We start from the raw sequence: 15,724 nt of genomic DNA, 5'->3' as shown, positions 1-15,724 counted from the left end.
CTGTGTCTAACATGGAAATGGCCAGGCAAGAAAAATTAAAGTAAGTCTGCCCAGTCTATGTGTCTAATATACTAACAAAAAGGCATAATCACTTACGAGGTGAGGTGGCGCAGGCCTGGGCCCAGAGATGAGGCCAGGATGTCAGTGTCAAGGTTCAAGGCTGAGCTGAAGCTCCTCGAGTTCACCTTCAACAAGGACCACGAGTACTTCTGCATCATCTCCTGGAAGCTGGATGAGCTGCACTGCCAGTTTGTGCTACTGCCACCACTGCCAGGGAGCAGCCCACAGCCGCCACTGCTGATCACCATCCACTGCAATGTCACGGAAACTTATCCCCCTTCATCACCAATATGGTTTATAGAATCAGATGACCCAAATCTGATTTCAGTGTTAGAGCGATTATAAGATATTAAGAAGAGCAATACTCTGCTTCTTCAACAACTGAAGCAATTGATATGTGACATCTGCAGATTATATAACCTTCTTCAGCATCCAGATGTTGAGATGTTAAATCAGCCATTACCAACAGGACAGAATGCAATGACGGAAGTAATGTCAGGAGGAGGAGGAGGAGGAAGAAGATATGAGTGAAGACATTGAAGACCTAGATCACTATGACATGAAGAAAGAAGAACCTGTTGATGGAAAGAAATCTGAGCATGAAGGCATTGAAAAAGAGAAACTTGCAATTTTAGAAAAAATTAGAAAGAATTAAAGACAAGACCACCTAAATGGTGAAGTGTCTGGGTCAGTCCAGGTTTCAGATCGACTTATGAAAGAGCTCAGGGATATATACAGATCACAGAGTTATAAAACAAGGATTTATTCAGTGGAACTTGTAAATGACAGCCTGTACGAGTGGCACATTAAATTTCTAAAAGTTGATCCGGACAGCCTGTTACATAGTGATCTTCAAGAAAAATAAGGTGTAGAGAATATTTTTTGCTCAACTTCTCATTAAAGATGAAAGCCTCCACAAATTAATTTTATCATTTTTTTATTCAGTGCCATAAGTATGGCTGTTCTTATGTAGTATATAAGACTGCAAAACGTATCATACTGAAATTTTAAAATAACTGTATGTGAAAAAATGCTGTCTTGAGCTGAAGCTACCGTATTGTAAATTTCAGCGGAGTGATTTTTCTACAGGCAGTTACAAACTCCTGAAACTCGTGGTTTATAATGGAAAAGCTTGATTCAGCCTTCACTCCAGCAGCAGGCACTGCATCGCTATAATTAAACCTTCCTCGCGTTGATTCACAGCCAGGATTACTCTCAGAGAGAAGAGAGAGCTTAATCATCGGGGAAGAAGAAAGACGAGGGGAAGATTCAAAGTGGGAGCAGAGGACTTCTGAGCCTGATATGGGAATGATTAAAATATAATGGCGAGAAGCGAAGGAGTTAAAAGCCTGCGGTTCCATTTTTACCCAAAGTCAATTTAGCAGCGACATCCACTCTGTGCTACTTTGCTACCTGAAGTCACTTTCCATTGTCAGTCCTAGTGGGAGAGAAATAGAAGGCAGACAAGCAGCAACATGCTACCTAATTGCATGCTTACTTCGCTTGGCTTCAAGAAGCAAGAGAAAATCTCCAAGGAGCTTTTAAAGGATGAGAAGAATCAGAGAAATTAGCAATAGAAACTCGTCTTAGGTCATATCTAGTCCATCCCTCTGCCTGGGCTGGGCCGTTAGTAGTGTATTCTCCTCTGCCAGCTTCAGTCTCACAGATTGATCTAGCTGTAGAGCTTGCTCCAGTCTGTTCTGCGCTTTGTTCTCCCCAGCGCTCCAGCCCGGCTCTCGGTGCTTAAAGCCACGAGGCTTCATCATCATCTCCCTGAGTGACCCGGGGTGTTTTTGCGGGGTGGGGGCAGCAGCTTTCGGTCCCTGCTGCAGTTGCTCCTCGCGGAGTGAAGTGAGGCAGGAGCTGTCCAACTTTTCAGCGCGGTTTCCCCGCGGCGCTGCTGAAGGGGAGGCGGCAGCCTGCGGAAAGGGCTGCTGAGCAGCTCCCTGCTGCTCGGGAAGCAGCAGCAGCCGCCTGCAGCGCGGAGGTGCCCCTGCCGGCCCGCCCGAGGCGAAGGAGCGAGCATGGAGGCAGAGGACGGCGGCAGCTGCTTATCCGCGCTGGCCAACAGCGGCGACAGGGCCGGCGGCGGGGGGAGCCTGAAAGCCCCCAAACATCTGTGGCGGCACGAGCAGCACCAGCTCCGGCAGCCGCCGCCGCCGCCGCCCCAGTGCCCCCAGCCGCCGCCGCCGCCGCCAGCCTCCCGAGGCCGCTACTTGGCCGGCAGCGGCAGCCGGGTGAGGCACCGCGGCTACTCGGACACGGAGCGCTACCTGAACTGCCGAGCCATGGACCGCGCGTCGTACGCCGTGGAGACCGGCCACCGGCCCGGCTTGAAGAAATCCCGGATGTCCTGGCCCTCGTCCTTCCAGGGACTCCGACGGTAGGAAGGGGCTGGGGCGCGCTGCCTGCGGGCGGAGAGCTCCCGCTCTCCCTCCATCGCCGCTTCCCCGTTCCCCCTCCTGGCTGTGGGGGGCTGGCTGCCTTGGGGTGCCTGTCAGGCGTTCCCGCCATCTTCGCCCACCCCCCACCCCAGAGCCCCCTTCTGTGCCCCCGGGGCTGTTTGACAGGAAGGGCCGTTGCTGCGGGGGGGGGGGGGGGTGGCAGGGCAGTGGTGAGTGGGGGAGGGGGTAGCAGGGCAAGGGGCATAGTGAAGGAGCAGGATGACAGGAAGGGGAGCATGGGAGGTTAGGGGGGGCATTGGGGAGGGGGCGGCAGGACAGACGTGAGGGGAGGGGGCGGGGAGGCACCAGGGCAGAGGCGAGACTAGTGAGGGCTTTGGAGAAGAGGGCTACTGGGGGCAGCAGGACACAGGCGAGGGGGGCGGTAATGAGGGCATAGCTGCGGGGGAGAGGTGTGTGCTGTGCCCAGGCACCTTGGAATTGGGGGCCACTTACTTAGTAGCTGAGTCCTGAGAGAGTTGAATGGCCAAGAGGAACCGAGGAAGAACTTGCGTCTCTTTACCATACAAACAGGGAAAGACTTTTACACCCCTCCACCCCCACCCAAAGCAACCCACCACCAAACACGTGGTTGACTTGGGAAAGTTTGAGAGCAAAATGAATAATCATCTTCCCCAGAAACGTGCTATGAGCCTATGTAATGAATGAACACATCACCCACCCACCGCAGAGCGCCTAGCTTAGCGAGAAGGGACCCCTTTCTCGTTCTCCCTGCTACTCGCTCCTCATTAAAGAGAATATAAAAGATGCACTGCTGCTTTCATTACAGTGATATCTTAGGAGTATAAAATGTTGGCACTGAGAAGGGGAGGGAAGGATGAAACCTGTGCTGTCAACATAAGGTTCCAATAATAACCGTTTTGTGTGAAGGTGAGCAGTGTAACAGATCCAGGGTTAGAGACTTGCTAGGATTAATGGGTTCGATGGAGAAATGGACTAATGATTTTTTAGCCAGAGGGAGGAGTCCATCATATATTAGTCTATTGTCCCCTATTAAGTGAGCTATATTTTATTTTGCTGTGTGCAGCTAAATGGTGCCTACTTTGCAGCTATAGAGTGATACCAGTTTTTAAACTGAACTCTCTGTTACAATCAATAGGTAGTTTTGCTATAAAACTGATGGCAGGATGTAGTTCAATTTATGATTCTTCATTTGCAGCAAGTGGAACCACTTCCTTTAGTTGGAAAAACCACACCTTTGAATCTGAATATTAGGTGGACATTGTGAATAAAGGGCTTGTAGGGAGAGAAACTTACTTAATAGTACATTGAACTGCAGTTAAATATTGATACGGGTTTTTTTTTTCTAATTTGAATGGTCAGAATCTTACAGTGTGGTATGCTTTGTGAATAAATACCAGAGAATTACTTTGTGCATACTAGAGCTCTACAGCATGTGACCTTGTGCATGATATGATTGTACCTCTCTGGTAAACTGTGAGACATATACATGTTCTCTTGCACTCAGTTACTCTGTTTCTGCACAACAGTAGCCCTAGTCTCCATTTTATAAATAGTACATAAAAATAATTTCAACAACTAACATTTAGAATTGTATTTTTACTTAGTCTGTCTTTAATATCTTTTGTTTCAAGTGACAGTTAAATATTTGTATCCCTTATGTGAGCTTGTGCTTGTCCATAATTATTACATTGATTTTAAAACTGAGAGATTTAAGAGAATAAATAATAATGTCTAAGAATGAACTATTTTCTATTTTAATAACCATTTGAATAACCATTACAGAATTTCAATAGATAAAAACATTCACTATACGCTTTAGGATTTTAGTTTTCAAGAATGAATGTTGATGTTTTACTTGAAACAAGTAAAGAAGTGTAACTGGTGTGAATCACAAAATGATGGCATGAGTATTCAGCATTTTCCCATATTGTGACCGATCTAAACACATTCTCAGTGTTTCATGTATGTAGTACTCAACTAATCAGTTAGTCAGAGGTTGAGAAGCCAAGAAAAACTGCTGCTATTGCTTTTTTCCTTCTTTTTATATCATTTTGGAGTTTTTAGTAACTAATTCTTATTCAGAATAGAGAAATGTGTAGGAGCTTAAAATTCTCCATGAACATTGTGTTAATAATATTGTTTTGACTAAACAATGCTACTGTATAATTCAAGGGTTTATAGTGGTTATTTCCATCTTGTGTTCTAAGAAACAAATGCTTCAGATGCATCTATTTTTCCGAAGTAAGGCAGTAAAGTGGTGTAAGGAAGTTTAGCTAACTGGTATTTGTTGACAGCATAGATGAATACACAAAATAAAATATTCTGATTGAAAACAAGTAACTATTGAATTTAAAAACAAAATGGACTGTAACAATTTCTATTTAAATGTTTAAAGATATTAAAGAATTTCAGAAAGATCAGGTTTTCTAGAGCTTTGATAGGTTTTCACTTTCAACTTAAATCCCAAGTGTTGCTGTTTGCATTATAAACAAACAAGTACCTGTAGCAATAGTATTTCTGTATAATTTGTATTTTGCACAAAATTTTTTGAAAATAAGGTAAGTCTTTAGGAGTACATCATTTCATTTTTGGTGACCTTTGTTTTAATTTGTGTTTTTAGTACTACTAGATAATGTAAGCTATTTTTCAGAAGAACTTCTCTTTAAAAATGCTTCATGGATGGATAGATTCCCTATGGACATACTGGCTAGTATGATGGATGTATCTAATTTTTTAAAAAATTATAATAAAATCAGAAAATAGGACACAACTTGTTTATAGTTTCTATATAGATATGGGTATCGTACCATATTGTATTAAAGGGATACAGTTAAATAGTGTTGACTCAAAATTTAGATTGTGTATAAGAGTTTTTACAAAATGTACTGGAGTGCAATTTGAAAACTTGGTCATGATTTTTTAAACCCACTCAGTGAAAACATTTGTAAAGTTTTCTCTGTAGTGTTTTAAGATTTACCTACAAAACATTGAACATGAGAACAAGAAAGTGAATTTGTTAAAACCAAAAACCAGGCCAGTGTAGTTTTAATATCCAAATTGAGGGAAATGAAAAATTAAAAACAACTTCTCCCCAGCCCCCAAGAAAGCATAAATGGCAAAGGGAATTAGGTGTTTCAAAATGCAGTGTGTTTATAATATGTTACTGTTATTTTTATTAATTATATTTATTACAGCAGTGTCTAAGGCCAAAACAAGAATGGGGCCCCATTGTGCTAGACCCTTTACAAAGAGAGTAGCAGACAGTTCCTGCCACAAAGAGTTTACAATCTAAACAGACAAGACAGACACTGGGTGGGGAAAGGGGTAGAACACATATGCAAGTGAACAATGTGATAGTGAAAATGGCATGTTAGTTCCATGTATTTTTTGGGGGGGGGGGAGGAGGGGAACTAAGGGAGACTTGGGGGAGTTGGTTAGGAGGGGATCAACTAAAAGGAGAACACAGAAAAGGAAATATTGTTTATAAACATAATTTTAATGCAGTGTCTCTTTATAATTACCACTGCAATTCTTTAAGAATAATTCATTATAGTACACTATTTTTTTCAAGAAACCCAACGATATTTCATTACATAGAACAGTACATCAGAATCATTGTGTCAGCTCTTCTTAAATGGAGAATTGTCCCCTGTATTTTAAAATTTGAAGGTCATCTTGAATTCATGTACACAGGAAGGCTAAAGGAGTAGTAGTTAGTTGGGAACTAGAAGTCTGGTGACCTGGGATCTTTTCCTGACTTTGCCACTTGCTCACTGTGTGGCCTTGGACATGTCAATTAACCTATCTGTGCCCGAATGTGGTCGTGTAAAAATATGGCTAGAAATACAGCAATTACTAACCTCTGTTAAAGTGTTCAGAGATAATTGAATGAAAGGCATGATATGTAAGTGTAAAATATTACTGAGCTGAACTTCACCATGTGGTATTTTCATCTCCAGTTTTTCTATTTGAAATTTGTGACTTCAGAAAGGTGTATAATGGAGCTGATGATGTAGTAAGTAAGCACCGGGATACATCTTACATATACAACTTTTCAGTTTACCATTGGGGCTATGTCTCTACATAGTATTTCTGCAGCCTTGTAAACCACAATCTAAAGGGCTACAGGTATTTGTACGATTATTGTAATATAAAAGAGGTCTGATTTGTTTTGCAATTTTATTACAAACATCTCTTCTAAATCTACTCTATTTACCAGTCAATCATATTGAAGGCAAATAGAGGAACGTGAAATAAATACAGGTTTTTTGCAAATAACTGGAATACCTGCTCCATTTGGTGAGTTAAATGGTTTTATGTTAGTAATAGGAAAACTATTTGACTCAGATTATTCATTTGCTTACCACTGTTCCAAAACTTTGTGTTCTGGATTCCTGTTCTCACAGACCCAGTAATTTATCTTCTATTAGACTCTAGAACCAGCCCTTTTTACAGTAAGAGATTTCTGGACAGGGTGTTGCCCGGGTGTTTAGAGTTCTGGGTCATTTCAGGCCAGATTTCCCTTTATACTCTGAGGGCTAAATGACCAAAAAGTACACAGTATAATTTATGTGTGTGCATATTGTCATCATTTCAAGGTAACTCCACGTGTATTTCCCCCTCAGTGGTTCACCAAGGACACCCACTATTACTATAAGTTTCTGACTCCCAGATGTCACCTCTCCTGGGCAGAGACCAGCATCTCACTCCCTTCTGACTGGGGATTTTAATGCTGCACATCATACAGTGCTCCCTGTCATACACCATAATATCCCCAGCAAGCCAGACTGCCTAAAAATGCCACAGTCTCTGCTTTGCTTTCCCTCCAAGAGCTATGTCTATTGCCCACAGTTTTAAGTTACCACACGGATCCCAGTAAGTAAGCATATTCGTTCTTAAGGTAAGAGTATTACTGTGAAAACATATAAAAAAATAAGTTTCTACACGTGCTAAAAAGTCTACCAGAAGTCACTCCCAACTCCAGCCTAGGACTGGATTTTCCCTGTGATTACAAGTTCACATCTGTCTTAGAACCAGAACAAAAGCTGAGCACATCAGTCATTTATTTATACAGCTCAGGCCTTTGACCTTGGCCTTCTGTGGTAAGTAATCAGCAGATGATGACCACCTCCTCAGGACATAGCTTCAAAAAGGCTTTTGTATAACCTGAGTTGGGGGATTTGCATTAACATCTTCCTCAGAATTCCCCAGGAGTGCCACTTAACACTTATGGTCTCCAAAGTCCATAGCTGTCTGACACATTTTCAATATAGTCTTTTGAACTCCCAGGTTTCACATCTGTGCTATATATCCCCCCTCCCTCCAAAGGCTGGATTCTTTAGTGCAAATAGATCGTACATAGATTATGTACAATCCTGGTTACATAAAACTTAATACAGTAATGTCTTTGAAGGATATTGCAGGAAACTGCCCAATCTGTGTCACTGTATCTGCACAAAGGTGATGCAAAGCTCACCTTCGCACCCTATGAGCCAACGGCTAGTCTTCCAATGTAAAACAGAGTAACCTGTGAGCTCATGGAACTAGAATAGCAGCCGTGGATCACTGCAGCATGAGGTTATCAGGTGACACCTCTTTCCTCTAACAAATAGATCGTACATTGGCAACAGGGAGAAGGGTGGTGTAGTTACTTATATACCAGTGGAGGATCCTCCTGACATTGGAATGCTCCCCCTGAAGCTAGATATACTGGCTTCGCTGCCAGACTCTGCTGGTGGAGTGGTGTAAAGCAGCTGTATTTGCACTAAAGAGTCCAGCCTAGAATCTTTAGGGAGGCACGGAATAGCTACTTCTCTATCTCCATCTCAGGCTTGTCTTTTGGTGACCTAGAGGCTATCTTCTCCAGGAAGAGAAGGAATGAGTTCCATTCTACTGTTGTCACTAGTGAACTAGTGGTATGAGATACCTCATCACCCCCTTCTAGCATAGCTAGTGAGACCCAAGGTTTCTGTGGCTACAGCTCTAGGTCCTGGAAAAAATCATTATCACTTCACAAATCTTGGCAAAAAACTGATTGATAGCTCTAACTGAATGCAACATTCTTTTCATCCCAAGTCACACCTTTGATCTTTTGCTCAGTTTGAAACTTCTCTTTTGATCAAGTATCAGAGGGATAGCCATGTTAGTCTGTATCCACAAAAAAAACGAGGAGTCTGGTGGCATCTTAAAGACTAACAGATTTATTTGGGCATAACCTTTCATGGGTAAAAAAACCCCCACTTCTTTAGATGCACAGATTGAAAATTACAGATGCAGGCATAAATTCTTTTGATCAGTTATTCACCTTACTTATGCTCTAAGAACCTCCATGCAACCCAAGACAAGTGAGGGCTATGGTATTTTCAAACTTGACATACCAACAAAAACAGCTTTTCAGAATGTGGTGATAGCCTGTATAACAGCAATAATGTTTAGGAGATTTGTCATTTACTTGTCTGGCAGCTGTTTATTGCTTTGTTTACTACTAAATTCTAAGTGTTATTAGCATCTAGATATTGTAATGATTGGGGTACTCTGTATCCATGAAAGATACAAATACTTTTCTGAACTTAATAAATATTGTTGGACTAATGTCCATTATGAATTGCCCATAAAGTAATTTAAACAAATTCATATATATTTCAAAATTGAATTTATATAAGTGACTATAGCATCCTACTTTTAATTTTAATTTTCTTTCCAGTGATTGCTTCAGTTTTACATCTTCAGATTACTTAGTTATGTGATTTGAAATGCTCTGTAATTACAAAGAGCTAAGTTTTATGATGTATGAAATTGTAAGAATAAATATTGACTTACAATGAGGGTATTTATATTTGCACAATATGTTTATTTGAGGAACATTCATTTCATTGCATGTGGGTGTTGGTTTCCTACTTTGTTAGATATAGGAATGTGATATTTCAGTGTCACATGTTCATCTTAATCAAGTAAAAGTAAACTGGAACAATTTATATTTAACAGACAGTACCTTATTCCTTCTGACCTCTTTTCAAAATTTATTACAATAATTATTTAATTTATTTCATAATGGAAACTGTATTCTCTAATAATTCTTCAACTCTAATAGAAACAGAACAATTTAAAATAGGTTTCAGTGTAGTCATGTTTAAATGTTAGTCGAGGTACCAGTTCAAGGAATAGATGTACTTCTTGTAAATAAGTTAACATGAGGCAATAGTGCAGCTCTCTGGTGTTTTTTTCACCTTTCAGCTGACCTTCCATAAGCTGGAAGGGTCAGATCTGATGGAACATCCACTCTCTGTGTACTTGTTGCCCCTCCAATTCCTACCCCCTGAATCCTACTGGAATTTCTCAAGCAAGTTAATTTTGATTGTCATCAACTTAGGTAGGTTTCTCTTCTGCACTCTGAAACCTCCTTCAGGGGAGAGATCCTGGAGGCAGCAGCTGGTGGGGAAACCTGTGAGAACAAGCCTATTTCGGAGATTTTTTGCTATGTGACAAGTGCATATATGAGTGGAGAGGCAAGAAAGGGCAGGTCTGAAACATGTGCAGAAACACAGGACTTTTGTGCAGATGGCTTTACATCCATATGCATAAGCCAGGATGTACAGATTCTGAGACTAAACCTCCTGGTTCTGGGATGTGGGAAAGGTGTGAGGAAAGGATAGCAGACAAACCCCATTCTTTACAACCTAAAGAACAATGTCCACAGATCCACTACAATGGGTACTTTATTCTGCTTATAGGTTGGTGGCAGAACCAAACTTGTCAGTCATTGGTAGCAAGAGAATACCACGCCTTTTGAAGTTCCCTCCAGTTTTATATGCCTGGCTCAGCCAGGCCTCCTTGCTGTAGAGGTTTTTTTTCCTGAGGGAAATGCTATAGTCATAACCTAAAAATTAAAGTAACAGTGGCTCAATGTCTCCATCTAATTTTTATCTGTGTCCTAGGGCTCCACTTGCCTTTTTTTGGGGAGATTGTCCTCTGAGCTCTGCTTTCCCTTCTGGGGATTCTACACTGCAATTAAACACTCCTGGCTGGCCTGTGTCAGTTGACTCGGGCTCACGGGGCTCGGGCTAAATGGCTCTTTAATTGCAGTGTAAATGTTCAGGCTCAGCCTGGAGCACAGGATCTGGAATCCTCCTGCCTCATGGGTTCCCAAAGCCCAGGCTCCAGCCCTAGCCAGAATGTCTACACCACAATTAAACGGCCCCTTAGCCCTAGCCCCATGAGCCTGAGTCAGCTGACACTGGCCAGCTGCAGGTCTTTAATTGCAGTGTAGACATGCCCTCCGGCATTTTCAGTGGCTTGTGCTCCCTCAGGCTGCAGGGAAAGAGCTAAGCTGAGAAAAGCGAGAGGAAAAAGGAAGGGTCTTTGTCCCCTTTCCCACCCTTGAATGTTTTGTTGGGGAGCTCAGCCTTCGATTAGGGCAAAGGAAGTCCCTCCCACTCCAGCCTAGACCAGGCATGGTTGCACGGGCCTTTCTTTCTGGGCAGGAAAAGAGGCAAGCAGGATTGGAATAACTGACTTTGGGGGCAAGCATCTCCATTAGGCAACTGTTGCCCGAAGGAAGATTGTGCCTAGATCCCACACCAGTAGCCACATCTCTTACAGTGTAACTCAGCCACCTACTCCGGTTGAGTCTCAGAAAGAGGGCACAACAAACAGGGTAGAAATTGCCAATACTGGAGAAGTGGAATAAGGGACCTTTGGGTCCAGTCCCTCCCCCTGTTGCCATCTATATAATAGACCTCCCAGAGGATCTCTACTCCTATCCCAAGCTGTGGGGAAACATAGGTTTATCTGACCCATATGGACTTCATACAGTACAAATGGATAGAGCCTCTGGGAAACCCATACTTGAACCCCAGGTTAGTTGCTTCTCTGAGAGAGACAAAAGCTGGATTAAACAAAGTGGAATCTGCACGCAGAACTATACTATATCATTGAAAGTCAATTAAATGAACTGGCAATTGATCTCCTTGCACCTGTAAACAGCAATAAAGTACTCTGTGAATTCTCCATATGTCAGGAGTTAAGATACAAAGTTTGAATTATCTCTTGCACAGTAGGGCAAGGTCTCTGCTATATTCCTTCTCACCTATTCCATTGTTTCTTCGGGGCATACAAAAGTTAGCAAGGAGAGAATACCAGTGAGATACTGTTTGTTTTGGGATGAAGCTGCTATGGTCCTTAGGCCAGATTAACCTAGGATTGGACCTTCCTATGTCAGTGTCTCACAGAAGAAATATGTTGTTGCAAAAACCCATCCTCCATACAGCAACAGACATGTTCAAAATGAATACTTTGATCAAGTGATTATTGCTGTCATGGATCCTAGAAAGAACTTAATGAATACCTGGCTGAAGCAAAATCTCTGGTTCAACTGCCACTTTAAACAAGTGAAACATAGCCTTTAATTCCTCCAGGATGACTCTGTTGTGAGTGTATGAGTGTCCAAGCCACAAGATCAAGTCTTTGTACTTGAATGTTCTCAGAATGTTCATGAGAAGGAAGTTTGTATAAACCCTGACATTTAATGCTTCTTTAGGAGCATCTGGCCTAATTCCAGCCCCATAAAGTTACAAAGCATGATCTTGGAACCTCATTCTGGTCCTAATAGTAATATTTTAAGTGAATCCCCATGGGTCATATCTCCGATCCATTAGGGTAAATTTTAGGAGCACTAATAATCTCCAGAAAAGTCATATGTCCTGTAACAAGATCTGCTAGCTTGCCATGTGGCCATCAATACATAAATTTACCAAATTCTACATATTGGTCATAGTCTTCTGTCACAAATGGCATTGGCTAAAGACTTTTTCATGCTTCAGTGCCCAATGGATGATCTAGGATTCCTAACATACCTCGTTTTGGGATGTCGATATGTAAAGGATTATCCTTCTTCCCACCTGTCACAGGGTCTGCACAGGTTTCTGCCTTCTCACCCTGTGCTTAGGCTGGTAAAATAAGAGTTCTCACGCCTTCTTCTGGTGTTTCACCCTTGTGCTTTATTTTACAGTGCCACTGTGCAGTCCCCTTTATCCCCCAACAGTTATCCCCTTTCTAACCCATTCCAGGGTCTCTTGGCCCTTAAGGCTCCCTTCCTGTGGTGAGGAGACAGAGCTGGAGCTGGAGCCTCCTGTCCCCTCCCAGGCTAGCCTCTCAACTGTTTTGTCCAGGGCCTTTATAGCCCGCCCAGCCTTCAGCCCAGCTGTCGCTGCTTAGCTCAGTCTATTGCAGTGAGCCAGCCCTTCTTAGGGCCCACAGCTGGGCTCCCTGCTGGCTGCTTTGAGCCTCTGCCCCTGGCCTCTCTGCCTGAAAGCAGGGCTTAGCCAGCATTTTAGCAGGGCATTCAAGGGGTTTCACCTGCCCTGCCACATCACCCTAGAAGCACACTGCTGTGAAAATCTCATTGCAAAAATTGATCTCAGCAAAATGAATAGGAACATTTATCTATACTTGCTTGAAAATTGTTTCTTTGAGTAAAAAGGGCCACATACCTGGCCAACCCTGGATCATCCAGAATAGAGTTGGAAATTGGCATACAAAGATTCACGTTTATTTCATTTGGGAAAATTAATCCCCACGCTCTGCAGCAGGAGAAACTGTCATACTTTTCCCTTTACAGTATAGTTAACACAATGTGTATTTTAGGATAGTAGAATGAAATCATCTTGGCTATTTGTCCTGTAGTTGTCTCAACTACAGAGAACTTCACAGGTCCATTCCCCTGCTGCCAATGACTGACAGGTCTCGTTCTGCCTTAAACTGCAAGCAGGTGAAACACCCATTTTAAAAGATTTGAGGACCTTAGAATGAAGAAAGGAAATTTTCAGGTAAACACAGTTAAAATGCTCCAATTTTAAATTTCATAGAAGGATAGAATTAAATTTCATATGGAGGATAGAACTGATCACTGTTGCTCACCCTCAAAGATTCAGCATAATTCATTTTCACTAAATCCTGAGTTTTATTCGATTTTGATCCACAAGTAGAAACTATAAATCTCCATATAGTACCAACAAAATGTTGTCTTAGTAAGATTTATATCATATTTATAGGAAATTGTAAAACTGGATTGTATAGTGTGCAATTTTGGAAAATGATTTATTTTTTAAAATTCATGAAAATTTATGGAGAATAGTAATTTTGGTCTGCATTTGCTTTTCAGGGAGTAAAAACCAGAAGCTTGGATATGTATAATAGTACCTGTGAGTCTAAGGGTATGTCTACACTACGAAATTAGTTTGAATTTATAGAAGCCGGTTTTATTGAAATCGGTTGTATACAGCCGATTGTGTGTGTCCCCACATAAAATGCTCTAGGTGCTCTAGTCGGCGGACCGCGTCCACAGTACGAGGCTAGCGTCGACTTCCGGAGCATTGCACTATGGGTAGCTATCCCACAGCTATCCCACAGTTCCCGCAGTCTCCGCCGCCCCTTGGAATTCTGGGTTGAGATCCCAATGCCCGGATGATGCAAAACAGTGTCGCGGGCGGATCTGGGTACATGTCGTCAGGCCCCTCCCCCCCGTCACAGCAACGGCAGACAATAGATTCGCGCCTTTTTACCTGGGTTACCTGTGCAGACAACATACCACGGCAAGCATGGAGCCCGCTCAGCTCAGCTGAGCTCACCATCACCATATGTCCTCTGGGTGCCGGCAGACGTGGGACTGCATTGCTACACAGCAGCAGCTGCTAACTGCCTTTTGGCGGTAGACGGTGCAGTAGACTGGTAGCCTTCATCGGCGATCTGGGTGCTGGCAGCCGTGGGGCTGCATTGCACCAGCCCCTTGCCTTTTGGCAGTAGATGGTGTATTACGACTGTTAACCGTCCTATTACAAGTTTGGTCATCGCACATTAGCAGAGTCTTCCCTGAGCAGCAGATCGTGCAATAGGCCTGAAGACCATCGTAATACACTAACTGCCAAGCGCCCAGTATTTGCTGCCAAGCACCCAGAAAGATGCCGAGGGCTATCGGTCACGCTGCACCGTCATCTTAAGATGTAAAAAATAGATTTGCTCTGTATTCATTTGCTTCCCCCTCCCTCCGTCAAATCAACGGCCTGCTAAACCCAGGGTTTTCAGTTTAATCTTTGGGGGGGCCATTCTGTGTGACAGTTGTTTGTGTTTCTCCCTGATGCACAGCCACCGTTCTTGATTTTAATTCCCTGTACCTGTACACCATGTCGTCACTCGGCCCGCCCTCCCTCCTTCCCCTAGTCCGTCAGATACTACTTTCGCGCCCTTTTTTTGAATTCTGGGTTGAGATCCCAATGCCCGGATGATGCAAAACAGTGTCGCGGGCGGTTCTGGGTACATGTCGTCAGGCCCCTCCCCCCTCGTCACAGCAACGGCAGACAATAGATTCGCGCCTTTTTACCTGAGTTACCTGTGCAGACAACATACCACGGCAAGCATGGAGCCCGCTCAGCTCAGCTGAGCTCACCGTCACCACATGTCCTCTGGGTGCCGGCAGACGTGGGACTGCATTGCTACACAGCAGCAGCTGCTAACTGCCTTTTGGCGGTAGACGGTGTAGCATGAGTAATAGCCGTGGGGCTGGCAGCCGTAGGGCTGCATTGCACCAGCCCCTTGCCAGGAGATGGTATATTATGACTGGTACCCATCGTCGTCGTACTGGAGTGGCTGTCAATCATGGCCACCTGGGCAGACATGCTACTGTTTCGATGATGATGGCTACCAGTCGTAGTATACTATTTTCTGCCAATTGCCCAGTATTGTCTGCTAAGCACCCAGAAGAGGCCGAGGGCGATGCTGGGTGCTGGCGGACGTGGGGCTGGCAGACGTGGGGCTGCATTGCTACACAGCAGCAGCCCCTTGCCTTTTGGTAGAAGATGTTATTACGATTGGTATCTGTCGTCATCGTACTGCAGAGGCTATCACTCATGCTGCACCGTCAGCTGCCAGCTTAAGATGTAAAAAATAGATTTGCTTCCCCTTCCTCCGTGAAATCAACGGCCTGCTAAGCCCAGGGTTTTGAGTTTAATCTTTGGGGGGGACCATTCTGTGTGACAGTTGTTTGTGTTTCTCCCTGATGCACAGCCACCTTTCTTGATTTTAATTCCCTGTTCCTGTACCTGTACGCCATGTCGTCACTCAGCCCTCCCTCCCTCCAGCCCTCCCTCCTTCTCCTGGTCCATCAGATACTAGTTTCGCGCCTTTTTTCTGACCAGGCGCCATAGCTAGCACTGGGATCATGGAGCCCGCTCAGATCACCGCGGCAA

At 43.5% G+C, this 15,724-nt stretch overlaps 1 pseudogene; it reads left to right on the top strand.

Annotated features, from left to right (window-relative positions):
* The first annotated feature begins 138 nt into the window (after positions 1-138).
* LOC117879122 lies at positions 139-984 on the top strand (annotated as a pseudogene).
* The last annotated feature ends 14,740 nt before the right edge of the window (positions 985-15,724 follow it).

The sequence above is a fragment of the Trachemys scripta genome, chromosome 6, assembly GCF_013100865.1.
Source record: "Trachemys scripta elegans isolate TJP31775 chromosome 6, CAS_Tse_1.0, whole genome shotgun sequence".
NCBI lineage: Eukaryota > Metazoa > Chordata > Testudines > Emydidae > Trachemys > Trachemys scripta.
The sequence above is the reverse complement of the archived record's forward strand: the minus strand, read 5'-3'. Positions and strand labels throughout refer to the sequence as shown.